This window comes from Petaurus breviceps, unplaced genomic scaffold, assembly GCF_028583685.1.
Source record: "Petaurus breviceps papuanus isolate PSGF00001 unplaced genomic scaffold, PetGlider_PUasm1.0 40, whole genome shotgun sequence".
NCBI classification, from domain to species: Eukaryota; Metazoa; Chordata; class Mammalia; order Diprotodontia; family Petauridae; genus Petaurus; species Petaurus breviceps.
In genome coordinates, this window is record NW_027186315.1 from 4210934 (window position 1) to 4228768 (window position 17835).

Sequence of the window (17835 nt, forward strand, 5' to 3'; positions counted from 1 at the left end):
TATCCCAGGATCTGGAGTCTTTAAGCATAATCAAACAATATATTACCATAGTCAATGACTACTATTTTTGTGTACCCACTGATCCACCACTATTACTTAGCCAGTAAAAAGTCATTTTGATGATTTCTGCTTAATAACACATTTTGAGATATGGTATAGCTAGGTCACCTTCCCTTACATTTCTTTTCATTAATTCCCTTGATATTCTGTAACTTTTGTTCCTACAGATGAATTTGGAAATTGTTTATCATTTAATATTATTTGTCATTATTTATCATTCACATATTATCATATAATGATAATAACATATCATTCTACATAAAATAGTTTTATTAGTATGATACTAAATAATAAATTATTTTAGATAGAATTGTCATTTTTATTTTATTAGTTCAGCCAACTCATGTGCAACTTATATTTTCCCAACTATTTAGATCTGACTTTATTTGTGTGAGAAGTGTTTTGTAATTGCGTTCATACAGTTCCTGAGTTTGTCATGGAAGGCAGACTCCCAAATGTTTTATATTGTCTACATTTACTTTGATGTAGTTTCTCTTTCTATCTCTTGCTACTGGATTTTCTTAGTAATATATAGAAATGTCAGTGATATATATGGGTTCATCTTATATCCTGTAATTTGCTAAATTCAATTATTATTTCAAATAGATTTTAAACTGATTCTCTAGGAACCTCTAAATATAATACCATATCATCTGCAAAGAGCGGTCTAGTTTTCTTATTGCCTATTATATTTCTTTCAAATTTTTTTTCTCTTTTTGCTAAAGCTAACATTTCTAGTAAAATATTGAATAATGGGTAATAATGTATATTCTTGACTCACCTTTGATATTGTTGGAGATATTATCCCCACTACATATGATGTTTTAAGGGATAGTCCATGGATTCCTATGCTATCCAGTGCTTTTTGTTTTGTTTTGTTTTGATTAGCTTTTTGGAGTGGCAAAGGTAGGGCAATTAGGGTTAAATGACTTTCCGAAGGTCACAGTGCTAGTTTTTGTGTTAAGTGTCTGAGACTGGATTTAAACTGAGGTCCTTCAGACTACAGGGCCAGTGCTCTATTGACTGCACCTCCTAGCTGCCCCATGTTCAATGTTTGTAATGGGAATATGTCCTGTACTTTATCAAAGACATTTTTTGTGTGTGTATCTATTGAGTTAAACATATTTCTTTGATTTTATTGTTTTCTAATTGATGTGATGATTGATACTGCTAGTTTTCCTAGTATTAAACCCACTCTACATTCCTGGTATAAATCCCACCTGGTCATATTGCATTTTCCTCATGGCAAGTTTTGCTAATCGCTTGGTTAATACTTTATTTAAAATTTTTGCATCTATATTCTTTAGGGAAATTGGTCTCTAATTATCTTTCTCTCTTTTGGCTCTTCTCAGTTTAGGTATCAGCATCATATTAGTGTCATAAAAGGAATTGTTTATCATCCCTTATTAGCTTATTTTCCAAAGTAGTTTATACAATGTTGGAATTAATTTTTCTTAAAATGACTGATATAAGGGTTTTCTTTGGTGGTGTGTCTGATTATTTTAATGGTGTAATTAAGTATTTTATTACCTCTTTTGTTAATCTAGGCAAATTGCATTTTTTACAAATATTTGTCCACTTCACTTGGACTATCAGATTTATTAGCATTATAATTGGACAAAATAGCTTCAAATTTTTGTTTTAATTTTCTCTTCATTGAGGGCAAATTCACACTTTTCATTTTTGATACTGGTAATTTGGTTTCCATCTTTTTTTAAATCAAATTTTAAAAAGTTTTATCTATCTTAATAGTTTCCCCCCCTAAAACCAGATCAATTTTATTTATTTGTTCAAACATTTTCTTAAATTATTTTCTTCAAATCTCTCCTTTGGTTTTCAGAATTTCAAAATTGGTATTTAATTTAGGATTTTTAATAGCTTCTTTGGATGTAATCTATAAGTTTTTGTGTACTTTATCATTATTTCATTTCTCTTGTATGAAGTTATTGTTTGTTTCTATGATTTGTTGCATAACAAACTTATTCATTACTATCAGACTATTTTTTTCCCAATTAATTTTAGTCTATTATTCCATGGACCTTTATTACATGTAATTTTTAATGCATTATGATCTGAAAAAAATCATTTAATAATTCTTTCATTCTGTATTGTATTGTGAGGTTTTTATGTCCTGGTACATGATCAGCTTTTATGTTGGTGTCATGTGCCACTGAGCAAAAGTTATATTCCTTTACATCCCCATTAATTTTTCCCCAGATGTATGCCATATTTAACTTTTCTAAAATTTTCTTCATATTCTCAACTTTTTTCTTGTTTATTTTGTGGTTAGATTTATCTTGTTCTACCAGGGGTCTGCACAGAGGCCTGGAAGATGACAGGGGTCAGTGCAGAAGCCTAGAAGCCAGGGTACACTGAGGCCTGGATGAGGCCTGATCAACATGGTAGCAAATTGACTTACCAACCCCAGGGGCCATTGCCAGCCCTATCACTTCAGGGCTGGGAATGGACAGAGCTGGATAAGATTCAAATGCAGGTCTCTTGGCAGGGGAAGCAAATATTCTTGGGAGTGTCAACCCACAGCCTGCAAATTAAAAAAAAAAAAAACACTATCTGGACTTCCAGGGACCAGGATGGCAGAGTGAACCCCAGCTGCTCCAACAACCATCTCTGATCCTGAAAACATACTAATTATTGATGCAAAGCAAAATTTTAAACAGTAAAGACTTGGGAACTACAGAGAAACGGCTTGACTAGAGCCATGTCTCAAAATGGGTTAAAAGAAGACTGCAAAGACAAAGACTCTGGAGTCCTACTTTTGTGAGAGGGAGTTACCAAATTCAGAAGGAGACAGTGTTGACTCCACAGCCAGAGCTGAAGCCTCAACAGGGAACTGCTATCAAACACAGAAAGCATTCTTAAATGAGCTCAAAAGGAACTTTGAAAAACAAATTAAAGAGATAGAAGATAAAGTAATTATTTTTTAAATCAAAAGCAAAACTGGAGAATAAAAGCATTACAATGAAAAAAAAACAGTTCCTTAACAATAAAAATGTGTGTCTTATCTTATTCTGAGAAGGGGATGTTGAATTCCCTCACTATTATAGTTTTTCTCTCTATTTCTCCCCATAATTAATTTAGTTCTCCTCTAAGAATTTTGATACTACACCACTTGGTACATATATGTTTAGCAATGGTATTACATCATTGTCTATGGTACCTTTTAGCAGGTTATAGCTTCCTTCTTTGCCTCTTTTAATTACATGTGTTTTTGCTTTTACTTTTTGTAGGATCAGCATTCCTACCCCTGTTTTTTTTTTGTTTTTTCTTTCTTTTTTTTTTTTTTTTTTTTGTCTGATGCATAAAATACTCTGCTCCCCCTTTTTTTTTTTTTTTTTTTTTTTTTTTTTTTTTTTTTTTGCTTTGGCTGATGCATAAAATACTCTGCTCCCTCTTTTTGCCTTTACTCTGTGTGTATCTCTGTTCAAATGTGCTTAAAAACAACAACAGCAGCAAAACAAAAAAAATACTTATGAAAGGTAATGGTTTTTATTCCACTCTCCTATCTGCTTCCATTTTATGAGAGAATTCATCACATTCATGTTCAACGTTATGATTAGTGTCTATTTCCCTCCTATCAGCCCCCCATTTTATTTTTCTCTTTCCTTTATCCCTTTCCCTCTTCATCAGTGCTTTGCTTCTGATCACCACCTCTCTTAATTTACCATCTTATCAAATAGCTCCCTTCCCTTTTCTTTCCACTATCCTTTATTTATTCTTCCCTCCATTATTTCCTGAATTTTATCCACTCCTCCTTTTTCTTTTCCTTTTACCTTTCTGTTTCCCTATAGAGTGTGATATTTTTCTAGTACCCACTGAAAGGCAAATTCCCCCTTTGAATTAAATCTGATGATAGTAAGATTCAAGAAATGCTTGCCTCCCCCCTTACTTTTTTTCCCTCTCTGTAACATCTTTCTTCCTCTTCTTGTGATATAATTTAGCATATTCTGTCTTTCCCTTTCCTGTTATAGTACAATCCTTTTGTTTAATTTAGCACATTTAATTAACTAATTCCCATATCCTCTGTTCATGTATATTCCTTATAAATGCTTTAATAAAAGCACAGTTCTCATGACTTACAAGTGGCATCTTCCCATGTCGGAATGTAAATAGTACAACCTTAGAGAATAAAATCTTTCTTTTTTTTTTCTTTCCTGCTTAACTTTTAATGTTTTCCTTGAGTCCTGAATTTTAAAAATCATTTTTTTCTCTTCAGTTCAGTTTCTTTTTTTAATCAGGAATTTTTGAAAGTCCCCTGTATCATTGAATGTTCACCTTTTCTCCTAAAGGATTATACTCTCTTTTGCTGGACAGTTGATTTTGGTGGTAATCTAAGCTCCTTTTTCTTCCTGAATATAATACCCTGCAGTCCTTTAATATAGAAGCTGCTGAGTCCTATATAATCCTGAATATGGCTCCACAATATTTAAAATTGTTTCTTTCTGACTGCTTGTAGTATTTTCTCCTTGACTTGATAGATCTGGAGTTAGACTACAGTATTGCTTAGAATTTTAATTTTGGTATGTCTTGTAGAAGTTGATCAGTGAATTTTTTCAGTGAATATTTTAGCCTCTGTTTCTGGGAAATTAGAGGAGTTTTCACAGAAATTTCTTGAAAGATTCTGTCAAGATGCTTTTTATTTATCATGCCTTTCAGGTAGACCAATAATTCTTATATTTTCTCTCCTGGATTTATTTTCTGTGTCAGTTGTTTGATCAATGAGTTATTTTACATTTTTCCTATTTTTTTTATTCTTTTGATTTTGTTTGACTGATTCTAGATGGCTCATGGTGTCAATAGCTTCCACTTACCCAATTCTAATTTTTAAGGAATTATTTTCTTCAGTTACCTTTTGTACCTCCTTTATGTTTTGTCCAGTTTTACTTTTTAAGGACTTGTTTTCTACAATCAATTTTTGACCTTTTTCAAGTTGTTCATTCTCTCTTCCATACTTTTTATTTGTCTTCCCATTTTTCTTCTACTTCTCTTATTTGACATTTAATATCCTTTTTTAGCTTTTCCAAGAAATCTTTTTGAATTTGACAACAGTTCATATTTCCTTCAGCTTCCTGATGTGGGAATATTGACAATGATGTCTTCTTTTTAGTTTACGTTTTGATCTTCCCTGTCACCACAGTAATTTTCTATGCTCTGTGATTTTTCTTTAATATTTTTCTCATTTTTATTTGCCTATTTAATGGCTTTTAAAGTTCAGCTCTCCTGCTGGAGCCCAGAAGACAACCCCAAGCTTCTTGTGCTTGATATTAGGGGCCACATCAGTAGCTTTGTTGTCTCAGGTGGAGCTTCAGTTTCTCCTTAGGTACCTCAGGTGCTGCTTCTAGAGGCTATGGATGTCTGGCAGTTTAGTTGCTGCTGAAGTGGGGTCCTAGTGGTAGTGTCTTTCATATGCTAAAGCCAGGTGGAGATTTTTGTTTTTCCCCAGGGTTAAACTGAAGCACAAGGGGAGAGTAGGGTACAGTTGTTTGAAGGCACCTGCCCTCCCTGTGCAGTGTTGAAGCATGTGAAAGATTGCTGCTGGAGGAAGTCTGCCTGCCTTGGGCTGTGCTTAAGTACCAGGAAGTCCACAGCTGGAGGAATCTTCCCCACCCAGGGCTGCCTGAAGCACAGGTTGGTTTGGCTTCTGTACAACACCTGCCTGCTTAGTTGCCATTGGTTGAAACATGGAATGGGGGGTTTGCACTGCTGAATGAAGCTTGCCTGCACAGGGTTGTTCTGAAGCATTTGGTAGTTCTTTAAACTGGAGTTTGCAAGGTCCCCTGGCTATGTGAGTACATGAGGGGGAGGGGTGTCCTGGTGTTTGAATTTGCTGCTCTACCACTTTGGGGTTCAGAACTTCCCACTGACTTTTTTGGTAGAGCTTTGTACTGCCTTACTAAGATGGTTCCTTTCTTTTACTGCACTCCCCTTTTAGCCAAGTGTTATAGAAGTTGGTGCTGATCTTCTAAGACTCTTGGATCAAAAGACGGATTCATTGACTCCGATTCTCCAGGATCTTTTTCTGGGGTTTTACAGGTGTTTGTGGAAGAGACTGGGAGAGGTACAGTGATTTATTGCTTATTGTACTGTCTTGGCTACTGGAAATTCAATATTCCTATTAATTTTCAGCTTATCTTTCCTTGGTCTTTAATCACACATAATTTTTATTGCATCATGATACTGTGAGTATTCAATTAATGTATGTCTTTCCACATTTGATTATGATATTTTTATGCCTTAGTAAATGACCAATTTTTGTGTAGGTGCCATGTCCCCTGACAAAAAAGGTATATTCCTCTCTATCCCCATTCAGTTGTTTGTTTTTTTTTTACAGAGGCTCATTATATCTAACTTTTCTAAAATTCAATTCATCTCCTTTCTTGTTTATTTTGTGGTTACATTGATATAGTTCAGAAAGGGGGGAGGTTGAGTTCCCCCAGTGGTAGAGTTTTGCTACCCATTTCTTCCTGTAACTGTCTTAACTTCTCTTCTAAGAATTTGAATATTACACCACTTGGTGCATAAATATTTAGTACTACTTAATTATTCTTCAATATCTATGTCCTTCTTTATCTCTTATAAATAGATTGATTATTGTTTTTACTTTGCCTGAGGTCATGATTGCTATTTTTTTCTTCAATTCAAGCATAATATATTCCAGTTTAGCCTTTTATATTGTGTTTATCTCTCTGCTTTAAATGTGTTTCTTATAAATAACAGTGCAGGATACTGGTTTTAATTCACTTTGTTAGCCACTTCCATTTTATGGGAGTGTTCATGCCAATGACATTCACAGTTATGATTAGTAACTGTGTATTTCACTCCAAACTATTTCTCCCCATTTATACTTTTATCTCCCCTTTCCCCCTGTCTCTACTCACCAGAGTTTTGCTTCTGCCAACCACTTCTCTCAATCTGCCTTCCTTTTATCAGTCCCCATTTTCTTTCCCCTTTCCCCTCCAGATACTGCACTCCCTTCCTTTTTTCTTTCTTCTTGCCTGTCTTAATTCCCTATATATTAAGATAAATTTATATACCCAAATGTGTCTATATTCTATTTCCTATTTGAGCCTAATCCTGAGAGGAAGAATAAAACAATGTAAAGCTCCCCCCTTCCTTCCTAATACTTTAATAGTTCTTTTGTACATATAATGTGATATGACTTACTCTATTCTGCCTCTATCTTTCCTCTTCTCCTGTATAGTCCTTTTTCACCCCCTTTTTTATATCATCACATCAAAGTCAACTTGTGCCTATGCCTACTATCAGTGTGTACTCCTTTTAATTGCCCTAATAGAGAATCAGTTCTCAAGAGTTACAGGTATCTTGTTTCTACGTAAGGAAAACAGGTTAAATATTATTGAATAACATGCTTTTTTATTTCTTTATATTTACATTTGTATGCTTAACTTTAGTCTTGTATTTGGATATCAGATCTTCTATTCAGCCTTGGTCATTTTTTCAGGAAAGATTGAAGACTCTCTATTTCATTGAATCTCCATATGATTCATTGCAACCTGAAACATTATACTCATTTTTGCTGGGTAGTTGATTCTTGGTTTTAACCCAAGCTCCTTTTCCTTCTGGAAAATCATATTCTAAGCCCTAATATCATTTCATGTGGAAGCTGATGAGTAATGTGTAACCCTGATCATGACTCTGTCGTATGTCAAGTGCTTCTTTCTGACTGCTTACAATATTTTCTTATTGAATTCATAATTCTGGCATCTCTCTACAGTATGTCTTGGAGTTTTCAATTTGGGATCTCTTTCAGGAGGTGATCAGCAAATTTGTTGAATGACTATTTCCCCCTCTAGCTCTAGGGAGTCAGGGAAGTTTACCTTGAAAATTTCTTGAAAGCTATCCTTTCTTTTCTCTCTCTCTCTCTCTCTCTCTCTCTCTCTCTCTCTCTCTCTCTCTCTCTCTCTCTCTCTCTCTCTTTCAGCTGTCAGTACAAATATTTTAAAAAATATTGTTCCAATGAAGTATTTTATATTTTCTTTTATTTTTTCATTATTTGATTTTGTTTGATTGATTCTTGATGTCTCACAGCAGTAATAGCTTTCACATATCCAATTTCTGATTTCTTCAATTAAATTTTGAACTTCCTTTTCCATTTCACCAAATATACATTTAAAGTAATTGTTTTCTTGAACAGATGTATTCTTATTTGGTAATTCTATTTTTTAGAAGTTGTTTTCTTCAGTCAATTTTAGTCATTCCTTTTCCAAGCAGTTTATTCTTTCCCCCCATATTTTTCCTGTATACCACTCATTTCTTTTGCTTATTTTTCTTCTTCTTCCTCTTATTTGAATTTTAAGATTCTTTTTGGCTCTTTACAGAGGACATCTGGGGCTTGAGGTTAATTCATGTTCCCTTTTTAAGGCTTCACATATAGGTATTTTGATGTTGTTCTCTTGTGACTTTATATTTTGATCATCCCATCATAGTAGCCTTCTATGGCCAAGGTTTTCTTCTGTTTCTTATCATTTTTTCACATTATTTCATGAGTTCTAAAGTATACCTGTTCTCCTGGGCACAGAGGACACTATCCCCATTTTCTTATGTTGAGGGCCTTTGGTCTACTCACTGGCTTTTCATGCTGGGGCCTCAGGTACTTGCACCTTGTCCACTGAATTGGGGGTGGTCAGGTTTAATTGCATCTGTTGGGCTCAGATTCTGTGGCTTGTAATTTTCTTCCTGTGTTGGGGATGCAGCCACCATTGGTGACTGGCTGAACCAGGATGAATTGGCCTCAAATACTGTTCAATGCTGTTGTTAAAAGCAATTGCCCATCTTGGCTTGCTCAGACATTGAATGCACTGAGATTAGAACCTCTTTAACACAAGTGAAACATTTCTTTCCTAAAGTCCTTGTGAGTTATCTTAAGCTAGAAAATTGTTTCACTCTGTCCTTTTGTGAGCTCTCTCATTTCAGAATTTGTTAAGAAGCTTTATTTAACATTGTTACCAAGGGAAACTAGGGAGAGCTCAGGCAATATCCTGGCTTCTCTCCATCATCTTGGCTCTCATAAATAAGATATTGATGACATATTTTAGGAAATTTAAATTCATATTTCTAGATTTAGTTAAAATGCTAAGATTAAGTGGTATGAGCATCACAAAAAAATGTTGCTTTGTTTTAAAGAAACTGATGTGCTTACTTTTCCTTAATGATTTTTAAGACCTTTTCATTTGTTTTTTTTTTTTATATTGTATTTTTTTAAGCATCATTGTCATCAAAATCAAATTATAATTGATTGATGTTTTTAGCCATGTTTTTTTTTTAAGCAATCAGGGTTAAGCAACTTGCTCAAAGTTACACGGCCAATTATTTCTGGGTGTGGTGCTGAGTATCTGAGCCCAGGATTCGATCTCCAGGTCATCCCGACACTGGAGCCAGTGCTCTTACTCACTGTGCTACCGGGCCACCCCAACACTTTTTTTTTTGGAGGGCAATTGGGGTTAAGTTATTGCCAAGGTCACACAGCTAGTTTTTGTGTTAAGTGTCTAAGGCTGGATTTTGAACTCAGGTCCTGCTGACTCAAGTGCTAGTACTCTATTCACTGCACCACCTAGCCACTCAGCCATGTGTTCTTATAAGCATGATTTAATTAATTCTCTTACTTTACCTAAGATATGATTAGGAAGTTCCTTTTCATCTAATGGCCTTTGTGTGAGCTTCTATTACTTCATGTTGTATAATGCTCTTGGAAACTATTTAGGATCCTGCCTTAAATGACCTCCTACCCACAAGAGCTGTTAAGGAAAATGTACAAGAAAAAACATTTTAAATAAGATTCGTTTTTAATATTAATAAGTGTGTAGAAAAATGTAAAAGAAATGTAAAACTGTAAAATTTAAGAACCTACATAGTTGTCCATCATTGGAAATATGTCTTTTAATAATATGCTGATGCTAGTATCATTAAGTGTCCATTTTAACTAGATACAATTCCAAAAAAAAATTAAACCTTTAAGAAATTAGCAAATACACTGTCTTAATTTTAATAACGAAGTCGTGTTATCCCTTATTCTTTCTAAATTTTAGTGAGTGTGGTGCTTTTTAAAAAAATATTTGCATGAAGGAGAGAAAGTAACATGTCTGCATGATGCTGGATGGTGCTGTTAAAATTAGGGAAGAAACAGAATTGTAAGGGAGGGAGAAGGGAAACAAGAGGAAAGAAAATAGATTTCTTGCTCCCTCTTCTTCTAACATCCCATATACATTAATTTGTTGGCAAGTTTCTCTATTGTATTGTTAACTGAGGAAATATTGTCACTGTTTTTGTAGTTGTTTATTTAATATCTACCTCTGCCTCCTAAAATGCCTTGCTCATAGGCATATTATAAGTGCTCTTTGTGTTGTATTGGTATTTGCAGAGTCATATCCTTTTCTTTTATTTTTTTTTGAGGGAAAAATTCTTATCTTGCACTAGGTATGTGATAACAAAGATTTTGTTTATTTTAAGATTGGTTAGATTTAGTTGAAAAACTGGTGAATTATAGACATTTTAAGATTGACAAGAATAAAAAGAGACAGAACCTAACACTGTTACATCCCTTCACGTCTCCCTTCAAGCACTAGGTTTGGCTCCTGATAAAAAGAGGAAGAAAACCTAAGGAAGGAAATTTCAACAGAAAAATCATTTGATTTTGGACTGTGATTGAAAATATAAAGATAGTTATTTGTCTAAATTGTTTTCCATACTTTGATTCATATATGATTTCCCTCCTTTTGATAGATCAGATTGCCATTTGATCAATAAATATTTGTTAATTCACCATTATGGGCTAGTAAGTACATAGTTTTTTATGACATTTTTTTTTCTTTTCTAATATCATGAACTCCATATTTATAAATGGGAAGCTGCTCTCCATATACTAAGAAATAAGCATATTGATTTTTCCAGGTGTCTAATATCAGGGTTGACTGGAAGCCAAGAATATGGTAAAAAATCCCCCAAGGTGCATCTTGGTCCTTCATGTTATTTGAGCATCACAGAGATGGAAGACACACAAACATATGTCAGAGCTTTAAGAAAAGTTATATACTTTTTAATTGTTGCAGACTGAATTAAAAGGGTAGGGAAATATCCCATGGTTCCTTATTCAGGTCTATCCTGAAGGAAAAGCTCAGTGCTGTCAAAGTATTTAACAAATAATAGGCAATCCAGCTCTTCTCTTCATAAAAACCAAGAAAGAACCACAATTTTAAGCATATGGTCAAATATATATTTGTTTTGGAATATAAAACCAACCCAAGGCTTTCTACAGTCTCTTGATAATAACTCCTTCCACCATATGACCCAGAAGATTTATACCTCCAATTAATTCAGATGGGAGCTGATTAATGTTAAGCTTGTTTTTTTTCCAAGGCTAACAAGTTTTGGGGATTATTGGGTTTTTCAGGTTTTTTAGGTGATCAATAGTTTCTATTGTCATAATTTTACCAGTGTCTTTTTTTTAACCTTCCCTCTCCATTCCTATGATAAATACATTAGAGTGTGTATATTTTCATACTTTTATGGTAACATAGAGGCTTTTCTTTTATTAGTTTTTGTTCAAGCTATTATCATAATTTATTTTTTAAAAAGATGAAGCTAATAGGTTAATAATGATGTCAATAGCTAATATTTCTCTATGTAGACAATATTAGGCAAAGAATGGAAACTGCAGATACTCTAATGCCTTTAACATACATTATATGTAACCCCCCAATGAAAATCTGTCAATTTGATTTCTATGGAAAGAATTATGTTATTAATAATGATAATCGTGATTGTAAAATTTGGGTTGTTTATTATGAATACATTTTAAGAGCCTTCAATATAAATTTAAATGAAAAATCTAAAAAAAATATAAACATAGTAAAGACTTTTCAAGGAATATCTTTCATAGTAAATGTAATGTTTATCTTACCATTATATTAAGCCTAGTTCATATTTCACTGGAGGGTTTGCTATTCACCATTGTGACTTACAAATGAACATTCACAGACATATTTCTAAAGAATTAGACAGAAACTCGTTACTCCTTTCAGATTCACAAAATTTAAATGGAGAAATTGCTTGGAATTTACTTCCTCCAGAGATCTCAATTACAGCAATACCAGATCCCTTGTTATATTATGAAGCTTCTTTGTGCTTGATTCACAGAGATTTCTCATCACAAGTCTTTTTGAAATGAAATAAATATTTACTTCATTCTATAATAAATTTCAAGCTGGAAAAATTACTTCATTACTGTTGTTCATTTGCTTTGTTCATGTCTAATTACTTGGCAAATGATTTGGGATTTTTTTGGCAAAATACTGGATTAATTTGCCATTTTCTTCACCAGTTCTTTTTAAAGATGAAAAAAATTGAAGCAAAATGGTTTAAGTGACTTCTCCAAGGTTAAACAGTTACTACATGTCTAAGGCCAGATTTGTCCTAAGTACAAAAGATGACTCTTCCTGACTCCTGGCCCAACACTCTATCTACTGGGCCCTCTAACTGCCCCAGAAGGAGTCTTTAAGGTAATTTAATCCAATTTGCTCATTTATTAATGAGGAAATTCAGGTCCAGAGATATTAATATCTTCTCAAAGTTCACAAAGGTATTATCAGAGGTCAGATTTAGACTGAAGGTCCATGCCACCAATTTTAAAATTATTACTTTTTTATAACTCAAAATTAGTAAAATAAATAAATGATGACTATCAGAGGAAGTATGAAATCTGAATTTGAAACATTTTACAGTGAGATAGTGGAATGTCACCATAGTAAAGAGTGGCAGAAATGGGACTATAACCTATATCATGATTTGCAGTTCATTCTTATTTTCAGTTACTTCAGTAATTATATTTTAAAATTTCTAATCAAAGAACCCTGAGGTATCACCTCTTACCTATCAGATTAGCTAAGATGATAGAAAAGGAAAATGACAAAAGTTGAAGAAATGTGAAAAAAAATTGTTCTGCTGGTGTAGCTGCAAAATAGTCTAATCATTCTGGAGAAGAATCAAGAACTATGCATAAAGGAATATAAAACTGTGCATACACTCTGATTCATTGATATCACTACTAGGTATGTACCACAAAGATATCGAAGAAAATGGAAAAAGGGTCCCTAGATAGAAGAACATTTATTATAGTCCTTTTGGTTATGGCAAAGAATTGGAAATAAGAAAGTGCCCATCAATTTCGGGATGGTTGAACAAATTATGGAGCACACATGTGATAACATACTATTATTTTGTAAGAAATTATGAAGGGAATGGTCACAGAAAGTCATATATGCCCTGATGCACTGTGAAGTAGGAAGCATCAGGAGTGCAATGTTCATGGTAACAAAAATAAAATAAATTCAAGTCATAGTATAAATATAATCAACAGTGAAAACTTAATAACTGATTGTTACTGAAGTAACTGACAAATCACAAACTAAAGCGACCCATGATGAAAAACGTTACCTACCTCCAGACACAGAACAGCTGGAATAAGAATGAGGATTCAACAATTTTTCTCCCTTTACTTATTTTTGCTCTCCCTCCCCCAAGAATATGACTAATGTGAAATGTATTGTGTTTTAACGATATGCATTTTGGATATTGCATTTCTTGCCTTCCCAATTGGTAGGGGAGAGGAAGAGTAATAGAGAATTTGGAACTGAGATTAAAAATTGTGAAATTTAAAAAATAAATATTACCTACTAAGAAACGTCACTGACTATAATTACTCACAGTGTATTGTGGTGTCAATAATATTCTTACTACTAATTATTAATCTATGATGTTAAATTCCTTTAGAAAGGTTGGACACATAAAAATTCTAGGGAAGAAAATGTTAGTATAATCATGATTCATATATGTTTAAAGTTAACATGTATTAATCTCATCAATGGGAGAGAGGGACAAAAGGGCCAGGGAGATTGAAAAAAAAGAGATAGAGTGGGCTTCTAGGTGGCACTGTGAACTCCACCGGCCCTGGAGTCAGGAGGATGTGAGTTAAAATTCAGGCTCAGACACAACACAAAACAAGACTTGTGACCTTGGGCAAGTCACTTAACCCCAACTGCCCTAGCTTCCCCCCTCCAAAATAAAATAAAAAAAAAATAGGAATTCATTCACACATACAATAGAGACCTTGCTACTCTTGCTACTCTAACTTCACCACAACTTCTAAATATAGTTTAAAGATTATGATAATAAGGGAGCAAGGAGGTAGTGTAGAATATTGTTAAAGGGGTTTCCTAATGTCTATTTAGTTGCTCATAGTCATAACATAGGGATAGAAAGTGCTCTGGATTCCGATATACTAAACTGTGTAAATCATATCCTAAATGAGAATTATTAGCCACTAAGTTTAAATTCAATGATTCAAAATTATTATTTTTTTTTTATTTTTCTGGTTTACATCACTCATTTCCACAAAATTTTGAGTTACAAGTTTTCTCCCCATTTTTCCCCTACCCACCATTCCAAAAAAGCAATGGCACTGAATATCTCTTGCCCCAATCTGCTCTCTCCCATATCTTCTCCCATCACCCCCCTCCAACTTTCCAGTAGGGCAAGGTAAATCTCTATGCCCCAGTCCTTTTCTATCTTATTTCACAGTTACATGTATAATAATAATAATAATAATATACTTATATGTTAAACATTTGATTTTAAACCTTGGAATTCCAAATTATTTCCCAACCTCCCATGTCACACCCCCTTACTGAGAAGATAAACAATTCAATATATATTGCAATTGCATAGCTATGCAAAACATTTTCACAGTGAATACTTTGTGAAAGACTGACCATATTTCCTTCCATCCTACACCCCCCACTAATTTTTTTCTCTACTTTTATACTGTCCCTTTTCAAAAGTGGGTGCTTCCAACTTCTCTCCACTTCCAGCTTTCCCTACCTTCCATCATCCTCCCTTTTGTCCCCTTCCTTCCTACTCTCCTGTAGGGTGAGATACCATATTTAGTGTGCATGTCGCTCCCTCACTAAGCCCAATTCAATTATACTAAGGTTGACTCATTCCCTTCTACCTTCCTAATTTTCCCCTCCATTTTAGCAGCTTTCCCTTGCCTCTTCTATGTGTACACCTGTACACAATATACACACACCAACATATGCATTCAGATGTCCATATACCCTCCTACATAGACATATATGTATGTGTATATAAATATGTGTGTCTTCCCTTCAGCTACAATCATGCTGAGAAAAGGTTCATAAGTTTCAAATATAGTTTTTCCATGGAGGAATGTAAGTAGTTCAACTCCAATAAGTTCTTTATCATTTCTTTTCCCTGTTTACATTCTCATGCTTCTCTTACTTCTTGAATCTAAATATGAAATTTTCTATTCGCCTCTGTTTTTTTTTTTTTTTTGTCAAGAAACCTTGAAAGTCCTCTATTCCACTGAATGATCATATTTTCCCCTGGAACATGACACTTAGTTTTTTTCTGTGTAGTTGATTCTTCGTTTTGATCCCAGCTCCTTTGACTTCTGGAATACATTCCAAGCCCTTTATCTCAGTGTAGAAGCTGCTAGATTCTATGTTTTACTGATTGTGTTTCAACAGTATTCAAATTGTTTCTTCCTGTATGCTTCTAATATTTTCTCTTTGATCTGAGAACTCCTGAACCTGGATATAATATTCCTTGTAATTTTCTTTTTTGAATCTTCTTTAGTAGGTGATTGGTGGGTTCTTTTTTTTTTTTGAGAAAAGCCAGCATAAAGCATTTTATTGCAATAATAAAACTTGAAACTCATATGTGGTGGAGGAAGAGTGGGTGGTGGCAAGTTCTCTTACCAAATCACTACACAGGACAGAAAAACGGGGTGGTATTGGTATAGAAGGAAGGTGGGGGTGGAGGGGGGGGTAGCAGTAGTAGGGGAGCTGAGCATCAAAAACAGAAGATGTTGAAGCTGTGATGACCAGCATCAGTTTTGTTTTTTGGGCTTTCATTGTGTTGAAAATTTCTACAAATAGCACCTTCAATTCAACAATCAATTCAAGTTCTTGGAATTTAGGTAGTTTGGAGCTTTGATGGCTACTGGAGATTAAAAAATTCCTCCAAATACATTAGAAAACCACAAGATGGAAAAAAAAGTCAGGCATCAACAAAGTAGGTTTATATTGACCCGAGTTGTCCTGTAGATAAGACACCAAGTGGCGTGTCTAACACTGCATTGAAAATATCTGCTTTCAAAAGGCAGGTTAGGAGGGGGGAGGGGAAGGAGCGTTGGGTGATTGAAGCAGTTTCTCCTTCCCCACCTTCATTTTGGACAGGGTAACTGATATGCTCCAAGGAAATCATTCAACATGGAGAATATGTCAGCCCTCAATAGTTCCTCGATCTGCTATGGCTTTACAGCAGCAGCAAAAAAAAAATAATAATACATAATAGATAAATTTCATCCAAAAATATTAAAAGGGACAAAGATTTTCTCTGTCCAAATAATTCCTATTCTAAGGTTAACCCATCTGTGTGCTGTTAATGATTGATCATACACTTAATCTTAAATCTATACCGAAAAGATTTCAATTGAAATCTAGACCCCAAAACAAAAAGATGAATGACTTGACAAGTTGAGGTTTATGATGTATAGTTTAGAAACAACACATGTACAAGGAGGAAGAGTTGGAAGCCAAGCCAAGTGATAACATATTCAATCAGGGTATATGTCTATACAATGAATGTAGTGGAATATCAGGGAAAAGCTCCATACCAATTCATGTGCATTCTTCTTGAAGCTGAGGCTCTGGACTCCTCCATGTGTCCAATTCAAGAAACAGGGAGCTTGGGGAAGAAACCATTTCTGTCATTCCAAATTCATGAGTTCCACATCAAAGATGAGAGTAGCATTTGGTGGAATGATGCCTGGGTGACCAGTGGAACCATAAGCATAATCTGGAGAGATGGTCATTTTTGCTCTCTGGCCCACACTCATCTGGGCAATTCCTTCTTCCCAGCCTCAAATCACCTCTTGCTTCCCCATCACAAATTTAAGGGCTTATTTCTGTCACGGGAGGAATCAAACTTTTTCCCATCTTCAAGCATTCCCATGTAGTGCACCACGTAGGTCTGGCCGTGCTTGGGGAAGGTGTGCCCGTCTTTGGGGGAGATGGTTTCCACCTGCACTCCCATCCCGGCCAGCCTTTAGCAGGCCGGGAGTCGCTGCAAGGCGGGCGCGGGCATGAGGCAAGGTGAGGCGAGGAGTGATCCTGGCGGGTCTAACAGCTGAAGAGGCCTCACGGGCGACTCCCGGCGGGCATAAGGACAGACTGGCTCACACACCGGCCCAGGCGGCTTTTCACCTGGTGGATTCTTTCAAGATCTATTTTGCCCCCTGGTTCTAAAACATCAGCAATATTTTCCTTGATATTTTTTTATTTAATCAAATTCTTTATTAGCTTCCAATTTACATCATTTCCACAAGATTTTGAGTTGCAAAATTTCTCCCCATTTTTCCCCTACCCACAACCCCAAAATAGTGGTTCCAGTGGATATTCCTTCCTCCAATCTGATTCCTCCCATATCTTCTCCCATACCCCCTCTGACTTTCCAGTACGGCACTATGGATCTCAATGCCCCAGTGCCTGTATATTTTATTTCCCAGTAACATGTCAAATTACATAAATGATAGTATATATATATGTGTGTGTGTGTGTATGTGTGTATGCATATGCCTATATATGTACATATCTATGTATATATATATATATGCAGAGAGAGAGAGAGACAGAGAGAGAGAGAGAGAGAGAGAGAGAGAGA

General features: G+C 34.8%; 1 pseudogene; it reads right to left on the reverse strand.

Annotated features, from left to right (window-relative positions):
* Positions 1–16021: 16021 nt before the first annotated feature.
* Positions 16022–17227, reverse strand: LOC138170875 (peptidyl-prolyl cis-trans isomerase FKBP1A pseudogene; annotated as a pseudogene).
* Positions 17228–17835: the final 608 nt, after the last annotated feature.